Source organism: Microtus oregoni, unplaced genomic scaffold (assembly GCF_018167655.1).
Source record: "Microtus oregoni isolate MIOR12 unplaced genomic scaffold, Mior012 000010F_ref0000083, whole genome shotgun sequence".
NCBI lineage: Eukaryota > Metazoa > Chordata > Mammalia > Rodentia > Cricetidae > Microtus > Microtus oregoni.
This window is the reverse complement of record NW_024543069.1, coordinates 45,241,448-45,249,723: the sequence shown is the minus strand read 5'-3', so window position 1 is coordinate 45,249,723 and position 8,276 is coordinate 45,241,448. Positions and strand designations below refer to the sequence as shown.

General features: G+C 45.2%; 1 non-coding gene across 1 annotated transcript; it reads left to right on the top strand.

Moving 5' to 3' along the window:
* The first annotated feature begins 7,815 nt into the window (after positions 1–7,815).
* LOC121453095 lies at positions 7,816–7,989 on the top strand. The gene has a single exon (XR_005974969.1). It is a non-coding gene; the product is annotated as a small nucleolar RNA SNORA81 (small nucleolar RNA).
* Positions 7,990–8,276: the final 287 nt, after the last annotated feature.

The following is an 8,276-nucleotide window of genomic DNA, read 5'->3' as shown; positions in this document are numbered from 1 at the left end:
GACTACACAATCTGGTACCTTGTATATTCTTTATCAATAACAATTGATGAGCTAAATGAAATCAGTTTTTATTATTTACTTTCTATTCTCCTCCAATATGAAAGGAATTAACAACTAAATAGGCCAGGGCCACTTTTTTTTTTTTTTAAAAAAGTTAGCCATGTGAGTATTTCAAGGCAGAATTCATCATAGAAAAGCTGCATTGTTCTCCATCAGTCTTGTCAGAAGGTAGCCATTTCCGGTTCTTCTCATCACCCGACAAACCCTGCACTGCTTCTCACTGCTTAACGCTGTGAGTGTTAAAAGTTGGAATGAGTTGGTTCCATAACCATGAAAGACACCTCAAAGTAAAGACTCTACACTTGTCGGAGAGTCTCTGTCCCTGGGATGCCAAATGAGCAATGGGCTCTTGTTTATAAGAAGGAGGGTTAGAGAACAGACAAATGCGGAGGTTTTGTAGGCGCTTCTGCAAACAGGAGATGGGGGAAGGGTTCAGAACAAAGCAGGGGTCATCCTGGAAAAAGCCAGGCGGCTTTGATCTTCCTCCTTGCCTAGAGCAAGGTGAAAGGGGAGTCTGCAGTCAGTGTGATCTGTGTATTTAAGCTAAACAGCACTCTCAACATGTGTGGGCAAGCATGAGGGCTATTCAGATGGTGAGAAATGCAAGCCTCAGATTCCGTGATCAAATACACCAGTGTAAAACAAATTTCCTTTCCCTGTAGGGTTAACTGTAGAGAACCAAGAACTGCTTAAAGGGAGTGTTCAGAGAGCACAAAAATGCCAATTTGGCAGAAAAATAAAACCTCAGAAATTGTGAGCATTGAAGTAAAATTCTTTCTATCAGTCTCTCTAGATTTGCTCTGCTTCCTGGCTGTGCAACAGCTTGAGCGTTCAACAGATCTTGGGGACAGTGACTCAGGAAGATGCCCCCCCCCCCAGGAGAATGAGGGAGAAGACTGGGTGAGCCCTCCTGGGTATGGGTCCACCTCTCACCTATGTGTGTGAGTTTCCCCAAGAGCATATATGTCTCTGCATGGTTTCCCCCAGTTTGGGTAAAATAACTCCCTAAAACTTAGGTTAGATGGGCCTCCTGGTACTGACTCAGCTGCTGCAGGGTTGCTCTGGCATGACGGGGACAGTCCTTGTAGTACATTACCCCATCCAGGGGGCTAAGAAGTGGCACTGTAAAAGTGATTTAATGTCAATCGTTTTTTAAAAAAATACATATTGAAGTCTCAAGAAGAAGTCTGCTGATCTTACCTGGAGTTGGTGTTTGGTGGCTCCTGCTAACTTCCAACAGGATCTAAATGGGGAGAACAAAAAAAAAGTGGCAAAGTTCTAAAGGAGTCCCCACGAGGGGTATGACAATGACAACAGACACTCAGTTACAGGAAGCAGCCACGCAGTCAGTGAGCAAGGTACAGAGCGGAAGCCCAGTTCTCCAAACCCTGCTCTCTGGTCAGAGGTGGAAAGCTATGGGGTACTGGTCTGTACCCTGTCACTTGTATTTTAATAAAACTCTGATTGGCCAGTAGCCAGACATAGTAGGTGGGGCCACCAGGCAGGAAGTAGAGGTGGGGCAACAAGAACAGGAGACTTTTGGGAAGAGGAAGGAAGCAAGGTAAGAATGCCTGATTGCTAAATGTACCAAGCCACATGGCTAACATAGACAAAAATAATGGGCTAATTTAAGATGTAAGAAATAGTTAATAAGAAGCCTGAACTAATAGGCCAACCAGTTTATAATTAATATGGTACCTCTGTACGTCTGTGTATTTATTTGGGACGAATGGCTGTGGGACTGGGCGGGACAGAAATCCCTGCCAACAGTGGAATAGCAGGGCGCTCCCATGCAACCTCTCTCTGTGTTGGCCAGAGCTCTGAAATCCTTGACTTGATTCAGGGCTGAACAAGTTGGATGGAATCCAGGTCAGGCTCCGCCACTGGGGAGGCTAGGAGTGCCATCACAACTGCACACATTGTACACAATCACATGGCCAGGCTGGCACCTAGTCCAGGGCCTCCTAGGACCTGTGTTAGTGCCTTGAAGACACCTTCCTGTCAGCCTGCAAAAGCTATCTCTATATGTTTAGGGATGCCCACTCAGGAGGCTTATGTTGCCCAAACCTCACCATCAGGCAAATTCTCAAGCTTAGACTTCTGAGCACACTCCACAAGGAAGGCACCCACAGAATCATGGGGCTACTAAGGAAAGTCTGGTCATCTGCTTCACACTGTGTTCAGGACAAGGTCATTACAGCTGCTTCTGCTGGACTAAAACAGTCCCTCTGAGGAGAAGGAGGACAGCTCAGGGAATTCACAGGAAGGTTCCGAGTCTCAGGAGGATCCCGCAGCATTCAAAGCTGCCCCTCCACGTGCCCCGAATTCATCAGAGCGGCAGCCGGGAAGAGAAGTCACTTCTATGGAGCTGCCAGCAAGTTGTACACTTGTATGGCACCGTTTCTTCTGTCTGCTGTCCCCCTGTGTAGCTGAGTTACTAGGCCTTGATACCCACATCTCCAAGAAGGTCAGTGCAGCACAGAGATCCCCTTTACTGCTCAGGAGACAATTGCTTGAGTCAGAAAAGGGCCAATGTATCCCTGCACCAGGACTGGCAGTTGGACACTGAAACAGGTTTTTATCTTAGTTCTTCCCCTTGCACCAGCCACAGGACTGTCAATAAATAGCAGTGGGCCAGGTTCTAGGTCACTCTTCTCTCCTGGTCTCTTTCCCTCAATCTCCCGCACTGTGCTCTCTTACGTCTATCCCCCACCACACACACACATTTTCTCCCAATCTCTGCCTTTCCTCCGCGGATTCTGGGACTCACTGTGGCCAGGCCTCCCTAGTCATGTATTTCCCCCTTCATGGAATTGACATTGCTTCACCGCATTGCAAGAAAATGATGTCATCGTGTGGGGCCCTGCTCCATTTCCGGGCTTTTAACCCGAGTCTCCTGACCTTTCTCAGCTGTCCTGCTTGGACAAAATGAAACACGTTGAAATGGACAGGCCAGCAAACCTCAGCAAGGCCCCTGTGTCTCCAGGATGCGGCTAAGTTCTGCAGCTACATTAACGACCCAAGCACCTTATCTGGGTGTCACATCTGGGACACAGCAAGAATCCACGTCTTTAAAATGGAGAGGAAATAGACTTCAGATTGTGCCTGCAGTTTCCTGGCCAGCAGACCTTTCTTCCCCTATACTGGGTTTAATTACTAGTGATAATGTTCAGTGAAATTCGGCCTCTGCGTATTTTTTTTTTTTTTTTGGTCTGGGCTTTGTATTAAAGTCTGGGCGAAAACTTAAATCTTACACACTGCACTTGTGTCTCCATGTTGCAGGGCGGGTGAAACCCCAGCCCGAGTGATGTTCTGGAATAATTTCCTGGAATGTCAAAGGCTGAAATTGCCCTGTCAAGAACAACTCTGTTCTCGCAGGACTGCAGAGAGCCAGGCTGACTGCATCCTTCTTCTCTGGTCTAAGTTTTTCTCCTCCAGGAAACCACTGCTTGCAGATCATTTGCATACAGCCAATGAGAGTCGTCTCCTGTTCTGTGGAGGTCTTGGAGATTGTATGACGACATCCTGGAAGAATCTCAGCTGGGGAAAGGGGATTTTTCCCCCCTTTCCCTAAGCCCCATTTTAAATAGTTTCCTTCCCGCAGCCAAAGTGTCCACATTCAAAGTAAGTAACCCAGCCCGTTTTCCTGCCCCGACTCCTGTCACTAGCTCAGGAATCTCAACAGCTACACTCTGAAACAAAGGTGCCGTATATATTCGTTCCAGTCTGTAAACTAGATGGTTTTGGCACACAGGGGTTAGAATTAACTCTTTCATTTCTCCCAGGCAAGGGCACAGTAAAATGCCTGCTCTTTTCTTCGTGACCAGAATGGCAAGCACTAACCTGTTGATACCCAGTGTGGTTCTTAGCGTTATGAACGGGGTTGTGGTTAACCTAAGACATATGCTACTGCATTGTACACAGGATACCACAAAGACCGGATAAATTTCCAGGCCCCCAAATTGTGCATTTTCCTCAGATTTTCTTGCCTCAATTCTAGAAAGAAACTACTGAATTTCCAGGTCTTCGAGGAGTGTGGTAACAACCAGAGATCTAGCTTGTTGATAAAATGCCCAGGGCCACTTTAAATTATTTCAGCCCAGAGAAGGGCATAAATAAGAAAGCAGGATGTATGCGAATGAATAAGCAGGGTGTCCAGGGCTTAGGCGGACACTCAACTGTTTAATTCAGACATTAGACAAACACCAAGTCCCTACGTGTGCACTGGCCAGACCCTGGCTAGAAATCTTATCTTAAGGAGTCAGATAACAGTGTGTTGAAGACTTGGGACCTGGGAGGCGTGTCCTGGATCGCTAGTTAGCGCTGTTTCAGCTCTATGCCCTTGAACAAGTCGTGAAGCCTCTCCCAGTCGCAGATACTGCATCTGTGAGATGAAGGTGTTTATGTCTTGTGTCTAAAATGTTATGTCTAAAATGTTTACTCAGAACTTTCTGTTTTCAAATGAGTGGAATCCCTCCTAGTTGATGTTTGAAGACATCTACTAAAAGTGTTGAATGAAGTCCAAACCCTTATAACTTAGTGTGTGTGTGTGTGTGTGTGTGTGTGTGTGTGTGTGCCTGTGCATGTGTATGTGTGTGGTATATAGGCATGCATGTGTCACACAACACATGTCTGGAGGTCACAAGACAATTTTGTGGAGTCCTCTCCTTCCCCATTAAGTGCATTCTGGGAATAAAAATCGGATCAGCGAAATGGATCCCTGAGCGATCGATGTCACCAACACTGCGGTGTTTCGAGAATCTCAGGTGGGTCGGGCTTTCTACTGTGCACTTTCCTGCTGGAATCTCATTGATTTCTCTCAGCGAGACTATGAATTAGCTGCCCTCATTATCCCCATTGGACTATTAGGAAGTCGAGAGTCTGTCCTAAAATGCAGGAGGAGGAAGTTTTCCCATGCCGGGGTTTTTTCATTCTAAAGCTCTGTCAATTTCCTTTCCCAGAACACCTGTGTGTTCCAGACTGTCCTGTGTGTCAGAATCATCACAGGAGGGCTTCCTGGAGTTGATGGCTGAGATCTGACTATTCCCAGTTCCTGCAAGTTCCCTGGGCTGCGGATGCTACTGAGCTGGGTCACTGATCTCAATCCAGCAATGAGTTGAGGTGAGCCACAAACCAAGAACAAGCACACAGACACTAAGAAGCACCTTTCCGATTCAACTGTCTCGTTGTAGTCAAGCAGTAACTGCGTACCATGCCTTCTTGGCAAAGACTGTAAGGGGCCAAACAGATCTTGGAGCGTTTATTGAGAAATTGGCCTAACGTGTATCTAAGGTTCTTTGGATCTACAAAACGTATTTTGTTTGTTTGTATGGTTGGGTTTTTTTTAAATTGTAATTTAAAAATGATTTATGTGCATGCTAATGGGAGTTTAAACAGTACCTATGGGAAGACGGCAGACCATGTGTGAGAGCTGGTTCCCTCCTTCCGTGTGGGTCGCAGTGGTTGATCTCAGTCTGGCAGGTATGGCAGCAAGTGTCTTTACTGGCTGAGCCACCTTGTAGATCTGTTTACAGCATTTTTGACACAGGGTCTCATGTAGCCCAGGCTAACCTCCAACTCACTGTGTGACAGAGATGGCCTTATCCTCCTTCCTCATCTCCTAAGTGCTGGATTACAGGGGTCACGGTCACACCCAGTTTTACAGAGTGTTAGGGATCAAAGCCAGGCCTCACACACGCAGGAGATGAAGTGACAGACCAACGGAGGGTCATTCTTAGTTCCTAAGTGGGCTGTTCTTAGGGCTAAAAGCAAGAACGGGAAGGCAGCTGCTGGTGGGGGGAATGAGGTTCCCCTGCAGGTCTCAAGTCTTGAAGTTTTAGAGCCACGTTGGTGGTGGTAAAGAAGGAAAACTAAGAGAAATGTCCCTTCGTTTATGTGATATGGGATTGCCACCAGATGAGACTCCACTTGTAAAATAATGAATGAAAACAAATCATTTATTGGCTATAAAGTTATATTTCATATTTCTATGGCAACAATAATATTTCCATAATGGGAGGACCAAAGTATACAATTGTTTCTATTTTATTTCAAAAGAACATAGAGGGGGGGAGTTTAAAAAACACAATTACTTTGTAAATATTTCAAAATAATGACCAGAAATTAAGGTCAATTTAAGGGGAACACAACTCCGAATTTATTATCCATTCTTTTGACCCTAGAAAGAGAAGAAAAAGAGAAGTATTTATTTGTACAGTTTATCAAAGAAAATACAATTTTGCTTCTGACATTTAATTTGGTCATTTTTATGTCCCAGAAAGCCCTGAAGGATGACACAGATCACAGCACCATGGAGCCAGTTACGGATTTAAGAGGCATCCGCAGAGAGAGCCACATTGCTGGGAGTGGCGCAAAGAATGTCAGCAAGGTATAAAAAAGAAATACACGCACAATCAAGACTCTGGCAGGAACACAGCACCAGCAGGCCATTGCTGTGGCGGGCAGGGGCCGTGTGCGCAAGTGGGGATCTTGGCACAGAGTATTTCTTCTAGACATTTGCTGTTTGTGTTGTCTAGATTGGCTTGGGGCTTTTCAAAACCCAACAGGAGATGAAAGGGAACTTTCGGAAATCTTTAGTTGGGAGCCAAGAACTTGGATTTGGTTAGAAGGGAGGGAAGGAAGCAAGTGTTTCTTAAGTACTTCTCCAGGACCCTGCTGGCCTGCTTGGTCTCACATCAGAAATGATGTCATTCCTCAGAGGCTGAAGATGGGGTTGGCCCTGTTTTCCAAAAAGGAAAGTAGGCTCACGTGAAGCGATTTGATCCTGAGTTACTGAAAGCTGCCCGGACACCCAGATGGGAAGGGTGAGAGGAGAGGATTAAACGCCAATATGAGGGCAAAAGTGCCAAAGAAGGGCTAGGTAAAAAGCCAGGGAAGGCTGCAGGTGCCTGTAAATTTGCATTGTGCGGTGAAGACAAATAGACCCTAGGCCTTACCTGCCTGTTAGCCTAGCCACAAACAGCCAACTTCTAGTTCAGTGAGAAATGAGACACTTGACGTGATCGGTTCTATCCCATGCATGCGAGTACACACACATGCACGCACAAGCACACACATGCACGCACATGCACACACACTCATATGTAGACATTCTCCCCACACACACACTGCCATGGCACGTTGGCTTCTCTGTGTACCCTTGGGTAGAAACCCAAGCCACTTTCCCTTATATTCCTTCCTGGAGATGTTTCTTGATTGCATGGCCACAGCAAATTCCCTGTAGCGTGAAAATTGTTTTAAGACTTAAAATATGATTACTGTGGGCTTAAGTGAGATTTTAGCTGTAGCTGGGAAGGTATAAAAATGGAATTTAATGTTCATCCTGCTTTCCTTTGACCCTATGCTCCTGTCTTGCATTTCTGGCCCCTTTGTTTGTCTTGATAACCATCTACGAATACGCTGTTCTGCTTTTTAAATGATGTGTGTTATTTATCGTATGTCTCTCCTGCTAGGAGGTGAGCTGTATTTTTGGTGTGTCCAGCACATGCCAAGTGCTTAAAAGAGGGACTGGGTCGTTTTTCTGCAAGGAGCCAGTTGATGCGTATTTTAGGTTTAACTGGTTGCACGGTCTCTGTCACTGATATTCTGCCTCTCCAGGTGAGAGTAGCCTCAGACAAGGGTGGCCGTTTTCTGATAGGACTTTCTCTATGGACATGGAGATCTGTATATAATGGAACTTTTAAGTGTCATGAGATTTTGATTTTTTTTTCTCCAAACATTAAAAGAGTATAAGTAACTTTGTTGTTAAGGAGGGTGCTATAATTTCAAAAAGTGGGATTGTGTCTTGGATTTTGTAACAATGCCAAGAGAGTACGCAGAGGAAGAGAAGTGGCTGCATTGGGCCCTAAAGACTGGGTGCGGTGAACCTCCTTCTTAATGTCCAGTGTCTTTCTATTTGGTGAAATGTGTCTTTAAAATTTTCAAGGAAGGCTGAAAATTAAATTTATTTATTTACATTTATTTAGTGTGTATATGGAGGCAGAGACACACATGCTACTATTTGTATATATCAAAGGAAAACTGTTGGGAGTTGACTCTCTTCTATTATGTGGGTCTTTGGGATTGAACACAGGTCAGTAGACTTGGCAGCAACCTTCACCTACTAAGCCTTCTCTTGGGCCCAGAAATTAGATTACCTTTCTCTAACAAAATCTATAATAATAATAATAATAATAATAAGAACTATTTTTAGCTTT